At 47.6% G+C, this 12,500-nt stretch overlaps 1 pseudogene; it reads right to left on the reverse strand.

Annotated features, from left to right (window-relative positions):
- LOC127918937 (xylosyltransferase 1-like) overlaps positions 1-12,500 on the reverse strand; it is a 21,563-nt pseudogene that overhangs the window by 7,850 nt on the left and 1,213 nt on the right.

Below are 12,500 nucleotides of genomic sequence, written 5' to 3' on the forward strand. Positions count from 1 at the left end.
CACACTTCACGTGCAAATTGGTCCAACACCTCAGCTTGTTTAAGTATATGATCTTAACTCACACTCACACTTTTCTGACCAAACTACTACTTACCAGCCACCCTGTCCTTAGTATCCTCAACATCCTTAACAAACACAGTCGGCTATGTGGCTTGTGTGCTATTCATTCTCTGCACAAGTCTAGGCTATGAGGCTATCCATCCAGGCTAATTCATTATACCTCTGATTCTATTCTTACTTGAACCTTCCTCATTTAAACCTGTCAGTCTATTCAAGATCTGTAAACCATCACGGGCCTATCACACCCATAGCATGCATCACTTTCATTCCCTCAGTAGCATGCATTCTCAACCCCTCACCCTGAGCATGCATCCCTTTCTCATTCCCTCACCCTGAGGAAATGCATCCCTTTATCAACCCCCACCCTGGCATGCATCCATTTCTCATTCCCTCACCCTGTAGCATGCATCCCTTTTCACCCTGTGAGCATGCATCCTTTCTCAACCCTCACCCTGTAGCATGCATCCTTTCTCATTTCAGTCACCCTTTAGCATGCATCCCTTTTCAACCCCTCACCCTTCAGCATGCATCCCTTTCAATCATTCCCTCACCCTGTAGCATGCATCCCTTTTCATTCCCCTCACCCTTAGCATGCATCCCTTTCTCATTCTGGTTCACCCTGGAGAGTGGAGCATGCATCCCTTTCTCATTCCCTCACCCTGTAGCATGCATCCCTTTCTCATTCCCTCACCCTGTAGCATGCATCCCTTTCTCAACCCCTCACCCTTGTTTAAGCATGCATCCCTTTCTCAACCCTCACCCTGTCCCTTCACTGCTGATGCATCAAACACCCTTTCTCATTCCTCACCCTGTAGCATGCATCCCCTCTCATTCCCTCACCCCTTTGAGCATGAACCTTCCCTCATTTAAACCTGTAGCATGCATCCCTTTCTCATTCCCTCACCCTGTAGCATGCATCCCTTTCTCATTCCCTCACCCTGTAGCATGCATCCCTTTCTCATTCCCTCACCCTGTAGCATGCATCCCTTTCTCATTCCCTCACCCTGTAGCATGCATCCCTTTCTCATTCCCTCACCCTGTAGCATGCATCCCTTTCTCATTCCCTCACCCTGTAGCATGCATCCCTTTCTCATTCCCTCACCCTCACCCTGTAGCATGCCCCTTTCTCATTCCCTCACCCTGTAGCATGCATCCCTTTCTCATTCCCTCACCCTGTAGCATGCATCCCTTTCTCATTCCCTCACCCTGTAGCATGCATCCCTTTTCATTCCCCACCCTGTAGCATGCATCCCCTTTCCTCATTCTACCTATTCTCCCCTCCCCACCTCCCCTCTCCATAGATCTTAATTGACAAACATAGAGGACGTAGGGTAGCATGCATCCCTTTCTATCTCAAGCTGTCCCAGGGGAGTGCTCTGGGCCTGGGTCTAGCTGCATTCAACACCTGCATTACCTCCATACACAAAGACTGACACTGCAATACCCTGTAGCATGCATTCCAGAACCCAACAGGACAAACCTGGGGGGCCTTTGTCTGCCTTCTAGCTGCACACGTGCGCAACAGGACACACACACACGCACGCACACAGTAAAAAAAAAAAAAACACAACAGTTTTTTAAATCAAGACCAGATGTGGTCTGGTTGGTTGGACATGGCTGCCCGCACCACTGCCTGATGGAAATTGACCTGTCATGTTTTATGGGGAGGTGTTTGACTCTGGCGCCAGTGAGGTTGTTGGGGTGTGGTGGAGGGGCGGAGGGATGGGGTGGAGGGTTTTAAGGTTGAGTTGCCAGGTCAGCAGTGGTCGTACCACTGTAAGACGTAATGTGTGAGTAGAGGGCTTAAGCTACAACATGAAGTGTTGTGCTGCTGAGGTAATGCTGGGGAGGGGGTGAGGTTGCCAGGTCAGCAGTGGTAGTACCACTGTAAGACGTAATGTGTGAGTAGAGGGCTTAAGCTACAACATGAAGTGTTGTGCTGCTGAGGTAATGCTGGGGAGTGGGTGAGGTTGCCAGGTCAGCAGTGGTAGTACCACTGTAAGACGTAATGTGTGAGTAGGGAGCTACAACATGAAGTGTTGTGCTGCTTAATGCTGGGGAGGGTGACAGGTCACAGTGGTAGTACCACTGTAAAGTGTGTGTAGAGGGCTTAAGCTACAAGATGAAGTGTTGTGCTGCTGAGGTAATGCTGGGGAGGGGTGAGGTTGCCAGGTCAGCAGTGGTAGTACCACTGTAAGACGTAATGTGTGAGTAGAGGGCTTAAGCTACAACATGAAGTGTTGTGCTGCTGAGGTAATGCTGGGGAGTGGGTGAGGTTGCCAGGTCAGCAGTGGTAGTACCACTGTAAGACAGGGCTTAAGCTACAACATGAAGTGTTGTGCTGTGAGTAGAGGGCTTAGTAGAGGGCTACTACAAGATGAAGTGTTGTGCTGCTGAGGTAATGCTGGGGAGTGGGTGAGGTTGCCAGGTCAGCAGTGGAGGACAGAGGGAGGGTGACGTACTACTGTACTGTAGCTAAAGTGTTAGTAGAGGACATAAACCACATCATTAGGTGTTTGACGCGGGTGCCCGTGGGGGGAGGCAGGGTTGCCAGGTCTTAGGTTGCCAGATCAGTAGTGGGTGACAGTGGGAGGGTGACGTAGCCTACTACTGTACGTATACTGTGAGTAAAGGTGCTTAAGATACAGACAGGCAGCTACTACTGATACCTCTGTCCTGCCTATGCAGAGTTAGAGGGAGGTGGAGGAAGAGATTGGAACAAAAGGAGATAGAGACCGTCTTGTAAAGGGATGCATGGGGTTAGAGGGAAAGACAGAGAGAGAGGTTATAGGTAGGAGGGACAGACTGTGCTGCCTCCCAGTTTATGGTAGAAGTTAGAAGGAGGCAGAGGGAGACATTCTAGGCGGTAGGAGGGAGAGACCTTGTAAAGTCATACATGATATACAGACCCACCGGACTACATAGGAATCTACTACCACCGCTACAACTGAAGTCTGTTAGTAGGGTGGTAGTCTGTCATCTATCCCTCACTTATTCAGGATAGTTGTTGGAAGCAAGTCTATTAAGACCACTGTGGAAAGGTAGAGAGCAATGTTAGGGAGCAATGGCAGTAGAAATTGGGTAGAGAGAGAGTTTATAGATGGAAGGAAAAGGCTGTGTTTTAAAGTTGTGCTTCAGACATGGTTTATCTGCCTGACAGACATTCACAAAAGTCAAGCTCTGTCATGACCGTCTATCTGTCCTCTGGCTGCCTGACTGACTGACAGTCATTGTAGCTAAGCAACCGACAGAAAGTTCTTTGCGATGCCGAGTACTCAGATAAAGCCGCGCCAGCGTCGTTCTGCTGTCACTCACAACTCTCTAGACTAGAACGCCTCAGAGGCTTCCTGTGCCCATGACTGCCTCACAGTCTAGTGTCGCCCGGAACTGTTACAAAGGTCAATAGGTCGAAGGTCAAGAGTAAAAGGTCAGATTCACCCCGACTTATCACCTCAGAGTGCTCAGAGGGAAATCATACGAGGACATCGACTGACATTTCAGAGGGTTCTGCTTGACAGTGTGAAAAGCAGAAAAAAACGATCGCTCTCATCCACTCACTCTCAACCCCCATGATAAACAGAAAAGTGCTCGCGGGCTCACTAAGACATAGCTGATGTTAGAAAATGTCCTCAGAAGTAGAAATAGGGTCATTATTTATACTAACATAACTACGCTATCAGGAAGCCGTTCGGGCATGAAGGTGAGTAGTCTACGTTTCATTAGTAAACAACAAATAAGCAGCCGGTGAGGCGCTAATCCACATAAAATCTGATGAATTCAATCAATTTACATTTTACAAGGCTACCGATTCTGTGTTTAATGCCTGCTGCCAATGTGTGTGTGTGTGTGTGTGTACTCTCTGCAAGGTTGCCATAACGATGAATATAGCTAAGGTCACCATGAACTATATATCTGATCTGGCCAATCCTATTTTATACAACATGCTTCTCTGTGCCAGGCACTTCAGGGCTTTTATATACTACAAACACATAGAGGTCATTGTTTGACTAAGTGGCTGGATAACTAGTCTAAATGACAGGAGCTGCTGAATGACTGCGAATGTTACGTGAACATTAGGTAAAAGTTGTAGCCGACAACCCTGAAACAATGTACCTCAGTTAATGGTCGGACTGACTGACCATTATGTTGTCCATTGACTGGATAATGAATGGTTGAACACAATCAATACAGGAGCCGGTGATAGAAATGGATGTGCGGAAAGATCTGCTAAAGGTAATGTGAACGTTACCTCAACGTTGCGCAACCCACAACATGACATGTTACCTCAGCAAATGTCCTCAATTGACGATGTGAACTCTCCTCCACTTCTAAATGGGATGAGTTTGCGATATTTTTCAGAGATAAGATAAACAACAGTAGGCCGGGTATCAGTCAAGCAAGGCCAGGTGAGAAGTTTGATGATATGTGACCTAGCCAACCAGGCAAAGGCACTATGGATTTATTTTCCCTGGTTGACAGAGACATGCTCAAGAAAGTGATATCACAACTTAAGTCTTCTACCTGCCTTCTCGATGCTATCCCCACCACTTTCTTCAAAACAGTTTTTAATTGCATACCTGAAGAAGTGTAAGCTATTGTTAATCACTCCCTGTTCACAGGCACTCTCCCCACTGCAATAAAAAAAAGCTATTATGAAACCCCTTCTGAAGAAAAGTCATCTAGATTCTTCAGCTCTTAGCAATTTTCAGCCAATCTCCAACATTCCATTCTTAAGCAAAATTCTGGAGAAATTGGTTTTGAAACAGCTAAATTATTTTTTAAGTGCCAACTGTATATTTGAAAACCACACAGCACAGAGACAGCCTGAGTTAAAGTGGTAAATGATCTTAGAGCCAACACAGATGCCAAACATCTCCCTGTCCTTGTACTCTTAGATTTAAAGTGCTGCATTTGACACTGTTGACCATGATGTCCTTCTGGACAGACTGGAGAGGTTGGTTGGCCTCCCCAGTTCTAAAATTGGTTTAGGACCTATTTAACCTGTCGAGAGTTTTTCGTCATCATACATATCACATGGTGGCATTTCACATGGTTTGATTTTGGGTACGGTACTGATCAGTTTATATATGTTACCCTTGGCAGAAAGCACAGCATTGATATCACTGCCACGCAGACGATACACAACTTTGCAATTTCTGTGTCACCAGAGAATTTTAGCTCCACGGATAGATTAGACTGTATTAGTGATTTAAATACTTTGATGGCTCACAACTTCCTCCAGCTAAATCAAGACATGACCGAGGTACTTATTGTTGGACTACTGTGTAGCTCTCCTGTCTGTGTCACACCCTGATCTGTTTCACCTGTCCTTGTGATTGTCTCCACCCCTTCCAGTTGTCGCTTATTTCCCCCAGTGTATTTATCCCCGTGTTTCCTGTCTCTCTGTGCCAGTTCGTGTTTCCAAGTCAACCAGCGGGTTTGCCGTTCTCCTTTTTCTAGTCCTCCCAGTTTTGACCCTGACTTGTTTCTGGACTTTGTTCCCCCCTGTGAACCACATTGTGTTGCATTCCATGTCTGAAATGTGCTGTAGAAATAAAGCTTGATTTGGGGGCAGCGTCTACTGAAAGAGTGTAAATATTATGTGACTGTTATAAGAAAATTGCATAAATGTTACAACTCCAACCCAAAAAACAGTGTGTCAGTTACCTCAGCGAACTGTAGCCTGGTGAAGCTACTGTATATAAGGTGTCTACTTCTAAAAGATGTCTGTCACGCCCAGATCTGTTTCACCTGTCTTTGTACTTGTCTCCGCCCTCACTCCAGGTGTCGCCCATCTTCCCCATTATCCCCTGTGTATTTATACCTGTGTCCTGTTTGTCTGTTGCCAGTTCGTCTTGTCTTACCAGCGTGCTTTCCCGTCTTCCTGTTTCTCAAGTTCTGTTTCCTAGTTTTTCCCGGCTCTGACCATATTCTGCCTGCTGTCCTGTACCTGCCTGACTCTGACCTGATTACAAACCTCTGCCTGTCCTGACCCCGAGCCTGCCTGCTGTCCTGTACCTGCCTGACTCTGACCTGATTACAAACCTCTGCCTGTCCTGACCCAGAGCCTGCCTGCTGTCCTGTACCTGCCTGACTCTGACCTGATTACAAACCTCTGCCTGCCCTGACCCCGAGCCTGACCTGCCTGTCCTGCCTGCCTGACTCTGACCTGATTGACCTGAACCTCTGCCTGTCCTGACCCCGAGGCTGCCTGCTGTCCTGTACCTGCCTGACTCTGACCTGATTACGAACCTCTGCCTGCCCTGACCCCGAGCCTGCCTGCTGCCTGTACCTGCCTGACTCTCCTGATTACAAACCTGACCCCGAGCCTGCCTGCTGTCCTGACTGACTCTGACCTGATTACAAACCTCTGCCTGCCCTGACCCCGAGCCTGCCTGCTGTCCTGTACCTGCCTGACTCTGACCTGATTACAAACCTCTGCCTGCCCTGACCCGAGCCTGCCTGCTGTCCTGTACCTGCCTGACTCTGACCTGATTACAAACCTCTGCCTGCCCTGACCCCGAGCCTGCCTGCTGTCCTGTACCTGCCTGACTCTGACCTGATTACAAACCTCTGCCTGTCCCAGAGCCTGCCTGCTGTCCTGTACCTGCCTGACTCTGACCTGATTACAAACCTCTGCCTGCCCTGACCCCGAGCCTGCCTGCTGTCCTGTACCTGCCTGACTCTGACCTGATTACAAACCTCTGCCTGCCCTGACCCCGAGCCTGCCTGCTGTCCTGTACCTGCCTGACTCTGACCTGATTACAAACCTCTGCCTGCCCTGACCCCGACCTGCCTGCTGCCTCCTGTCCTGTACCTGCCTGACTCTGACCTGATTCCTGAACCTCTGCCTGCCCTGACCCCGAGGCTGCCTGCTGTCCTGTACCTGCCTGACTCTCTGATTACAAACCTCTGCCTGCCCTGACCCCGAGGCTGTCCTGTACCTGCCTGACTCTGATCCCGAACCTCTGCCTGCCCTGACCCCGAGGCTGTCCTGTACCTGCCTGACTCTGATCCCGAACCTCTGCCTGCCCTGACCCCGAGGCTGTCCTGTACCTGCCTGACTCTGATCCCGAACCTCTGCCTGCCTGACCCCGAGGCTGTCCTGTACCCCTGACTCTGATCCCGAACCTCCCTGACCCCGAGGCTGTCCTGTACCTGCCTGACACTGACCTGATTACGAATCTCTGCCTGCCCTGACCCCGAGGCTGCCTGCTGTCCTGTACCTGCCTGCTGTCCTGTACCTGCCTGACTCTGATCACAAACCTCTGCTTGTCCTCAACCTGCTCTTTGCCTGCCCCGCGTTTCTAATAAATCATCTGAGAACTGTACTATGTGCCTCCTGTGTCTGCATCTGGGTCATACCCTGAGTCGTGATATCACCGCGTTACTGTTCTGGGAATGTTATGTGAACATTACCTAAACGTTATACAACCAAAAAAAGAAGGATCGTTACCTCAGCGAACTGCAGCCTGGTGAAGGTGCTGGGAGGGGAAGCCACCTTGTAGGTCTTCCTGGGCATCACCCAGGTCTCCAGGGTCTCCAGCTTGCTGGTTGCCAGGTTAGTGGCGTGGTGCTGGACCAGGTAGCCTTGGAACTGGTCCGACTGGAAGTAGAGATGCACTGACACCGGGTGGCCCATGGGGAAATACCTGGCAAACCAAGAGGAAACACACTTTTAACCAACCTTTCTCAACAGACCTTTATCAGTAGCCTGAGTGCAGGTCTGATTGGGCTATGATGCCAACTGTCACTCATTTTGACCGAGACAGCAATGGAGTTGACAACAACACAAACAAATCTGGGACCAGGCTACTTTATCAGGGTTTTACCTGGCAACACCAGTGGTAACCCAACAGACAGACCCATTGAGATTCCCATTAGTGAACTTGATATGGTACCAGTGCTGTTTAAAGGGCAATGGTGTAAGATGAGAGTATCTAGATTAATTTATTGAACAACTACTGGAGACTGCTTACAAATGCTAATGTTTGTAGATGCTAAAGTTCACTAGCGGGGCCTTGCTAATGTCTCAGACGCTAAAGTAAAGGTTAAGGGGATGTGCTGTGCTTTCTGTGATTGTGTGAAGGGAAGAGGCATTAATTCAATGACCTATAAAACATCTGTTGCTGTGGAGACAATTATTAAGGCTAGGAATGGACAGACTGACTGAGACCAGACTGCAGTTGTAGCCTGCCCCGGGCCAGACCAATAAAGTAATTGGGTATATTGTCAGTAATATATTAAGTTAGTCACAGCCCGATGCCTCTGACGATAACCATGACACACCAATTCGTAACACACATATTGTCTCATACAGCGGTTCCCAACCTTTGCCATTCCAGGGACGACCAAATCAATAACTACAACAACAACATTTATTTGTATTTTTAATTACAAATACTAAATAATGTGCAGAGCAGGTAGTCCTCGGACCACAGGTTGAAAACTGCTGGTCTAAAACAAAGTCAGCAGAGGTCAAAACACACACACCCTCCACACACATACACTAACAAAGTTGAACTGGTCTGGGACACCATTAAGAAGTCAGCTTGATGTTACAATCAGCTTGCCATTCCAGGCTAGTCCTGACAGCTATATTGTTCTGGGGCTGTGTGTGTGTGTGTGTGTGTGTGTGTGTGTGTGTGTGTGTGTGTGTGTGTGTGTGTGTGTGTGTGTGTGTGTGTGTGTGTGTGTGTGTGTGTGTGTGTGTGTGTGTGTGTGTGTGTGTGGAGTGAGTGTTTTTTCTGATTCTGTACATGTGGCAGAAGGCTGGCACTGAGAGCAGAGCAGAGACTACTGGGAAAATAAACAGGGTGTGTTTGTGTTTCTCTCTCTCTCTCTCATGTGTATGTGCCCACCAGCCTTCTCATCAGTATTCCAGTAGTAGAACCAGGAGTCAGTCTGCCTGACAGCGCTGTGTGTGTGCCCGTCCCAGCCCGACAGCACTAGCTACCCTGACAAGCAGAACAGCAAATATTTACACCAGCTCACGGAGAGCACTCCACACCCTTCTCTCTCTATCCCTCTCTCCTCCTACCTCCCTCCCTCGTTCCCACTATATAGGGAATAGGGTGCCGTTTGGGACACAGACAGAGATTGACAGAGATGTGTACAATGGCCCCTAGCAGTAATAATAAAGGTTCCCCCACTCTCTGAGACTGACTCAGTTACTCAGTTATTAATTACAGACCTATATGGTGGGACTGAAGTACTCACAATTTGAAATATACATTGACTCTTGGGGATGCCTGACGTTGACATCTTTGACAGTTGTGTGTGTGTGTGTGTGTGTGCTAGAGAGAGAGAGAGAAAGAGAGGTAGAGAGAGAGAGGCAAAAGGAGCTAGAGAAAGAGAGAGAGATAAAAGAGAGGTAGAGGTAGAGAGAAAGGGGGCAGAGGGAGAAAGAGAGCGAGAGAGAGAAGGGAGTGAGAGAGAGAAGAGAGAGAGGTTGAGAGAGCGAGAAAGAGAGTAGGTGAAAGAGAGAGCATAGAGTGAATGGAGAGAGATGGGGGAGAGAGAGGTAGAGACAGGGAGATTGAGAGATAGCGAGAGAGAGAGGAGAGATAGCAAGTGAGAGAGAGAGAGCGACAGCGAGAGAGTGAGAGAGAGAGAGAGAGAGAGAGAGAGAGAGAGAGAGAGAGAGAGAGAGAGAGAGAGAGAGAAGGGAGTGAGAGAGAGGAGAGAGAGAGAAGGGGAGTGAGAGAGAGGAGAGAGTGAGAGGTTGAGAGAGCAAGAAAGAGAGTAGGTGAAAGAGAGAGCATAGAGTGAATGGGGAGAGATGGGGGAGAGAGAGAGGTAGAGACAGGGAGAGAGAGAGAGAGAGAGAGAGAGAGAGAGAGAGAGAGAGAGAGAGAGAGAGAGAGAGAGAGAGAGAGACTGCAGATACATAGAGCCTCCATTCAGCCCTTCCCCACTGGAGTCACAGCAGGCTGTGAAAAGACAGAAATCCCCCTCTCCTCTCCTCCTCTCCATCCCCCCATGGCAGCCCCACCCTGCTGTCTCATACAAACACTGTAAGCTCTACAAACAGCCTCTCATGGCCCCAAAATTTGCCCAGTGTGTGTGTGCATGCGAGCGTGTGTGACAGTTGGGTGTGGATATGTTAGTGTGAAAGACTGAAAATGGCTTGTTTCCTCGCAGCAAATGCTTTTCTCACATGCTCATGATCCCACAATTAGAGATTTGCAGACTGACACGTATACTCACAGATGCCCTCACACACAGAACCTCGTTTCCCTTCCTTCCCAATTTACAGGCAGAGACATGAGTAGAAACAGCTGTAGTTACGCGATAGACATAGTGTGTGTGTGTGCAGCTAGATGGAAACATGCTTCCTCTCATCTTGACCCTGTGCCCAGAGACCCTGCAGCTACCCACAATGCAGAACTACCTGCCTGCCTGCTATCCAGCCTGCTTATGTGGAACTATAATGGATCTAAAACAGACTGATAATACAAGCTGCCAGCAGCAGAAACATGGGCGTATAGTACATCTCATGTTGGTTGGAACACGGACAATTCCACCAGAATGGTGTCGCATCCCTCCAACAGACTTCCAGACACTGATGCAATCTATGCCAAGGTGCATTGGATCTGTTCTGGCACTGACTACTAAAGTACTTTATGTTGGTGTTTCCTTTATTTTGGCAGTTACCTGTGCATTGGCCCTGAGACTCAGCTAACGCAGGTTTCATATTCTAGCTACCGCAGGTGCTGCTGGTCCCAGACGTGTTGCAACTGTGGTATTACAATACAGTAACAGTTAACTAAGACATCTGGCTTCCTGTTGTAGCATCCACCGATGACAGGGATCCCAAATGTGTCATTAACAACGGCCATTTCACCCGTGGAAGTAACTGTATGGAGACAAAAGACATAAAAGAACCAGCTGACACGTCTCCTGATCCAGGAAGCTGGATGCTGTGGATCGCAAATGTATCGTAACACCGGTGTAAATCTACATTGGTAAATGTGTCAACAGTAGGCCTCGTTACTGAACTAACAGTCCCAGCATATACAGCTGCTATGGATCCCACATCTTATCACACCAATCGTAATTCTAGTGACACAGAAATGGTACGGGTCATGGAGCAGCACCCTCCACGACCTATATACAGTACACCTTCCGTATTTCATCTAACGGGTGGCATCCATAAGTCTAAATATTCCTGTTACGTTGTGCAACCTTCAATGTTATGTCATAATTACGTAAACTTCTGGCAAATTAGGCGGCCCAAACTGTTGCATATACACTGACTCTGCGTGCAATGAACGCAAGAGAAGTGACACAATTTCACCTGGTTAATATTGCCTGCTAACCTGGATTTCTTTGAGCTAAATATGCAGGTTAAAAACATGTACTTCTGTGTATTGATTTTAAGAAAGGCGTTGATGTTTATGGTTAGGTACACGTTGGAGCAACGACAGTCTTTTTTTTTCACGAATACGCACCGCAGCGATTATATGCAACGCAGGACACGCTAGATAAACTAGTAATATCATCAACCATGTGTAGTTAACTATTGATTATGATTGATTGATTGTTTTTTAAAAGATAAGTTTAATGCTAGCTAGCAACTTACCCTGGCTTACTGCATTCGCGTAACAGGCAGGCTTCTCGTGGAGTGCAATGTAATCAGGTGGTTAGAGCGTTGGACTAGTTAACTGTAAGGTTGCAAGATTGAATCCCTGAGCTGACAAGGTACAAATCTGTCGTTCTGCCCCTGAACGAGGCAGTTATCCCACTGTTCCTAGGCCGTCATTGAAAATAAGAATGTGTTCTTAACTGACTTGCCTGGTTAAATAAAGGTAAAATAAATAAAAAACGGACAAATCAGCGCCCAAAAATACCGATTTCCGATTGTTATGAAAACTTGAAATCGGCCATTCGATTAATCGGTCGACCTCTATGCTATACGGATAGTGTTGACTTCTGACACCAGATATGTATTTTATTGGATGAGGAAGGATACAAGGTTTCTGACTGAGTGTTGAATTTCACTCAAACAATGAGATGTGTCACAGTCAAGATGCTGTGAATGACGGCTGCGGTGTGTGTGTGTGTGTGTGTGTGTGCATTCATGTTCTGTGCGTGTATACTACTATTTTTGTGTACATGTGTCTGTGTGTGTGTGTGTGTGCATTCATGTTCTGTGCGTGTATACTACTATTTTTGTGTACATGTGTCTCTGTGTGTGTGTGTGTGCATTCATGTTCTGTGCGTGTATACTACTATTTTTGTGTACATGTGTCTGTGTGTGTGTGTGTGTGCATTCATGTTCTGTGCGTGTATACTACTATTTTTGTGTACGTGTGTCTGTGTGTGTGTGTGTGTGTGCATTCATGTTCTGTGCGTGTATACTACTATTTTTGTGTACATGTGTCTGTGTGTGTGTGTGTGTGCATTCATGTTCTGTGCGTGTATACTACTATTTTGTG

Source organism: Oncorhynchus keta, unplaced genomic scaffold (genome assembly GCF_023373465.1).
Source record: "Oncorhynchus keta strain PuntledgeMale-10-30-2019 unplaced genomic scaffold, Oket_V2 Un_contig_15283_pilon_pilon, whole genome shotgun sequence".
NCBI classification, from domain to species: Eukaryota; Metazoa; Chordata; class Actinopteri; order Salmoniformes; family Salmonidae; genus Oncorhynchus; species Oncorhynchus keta.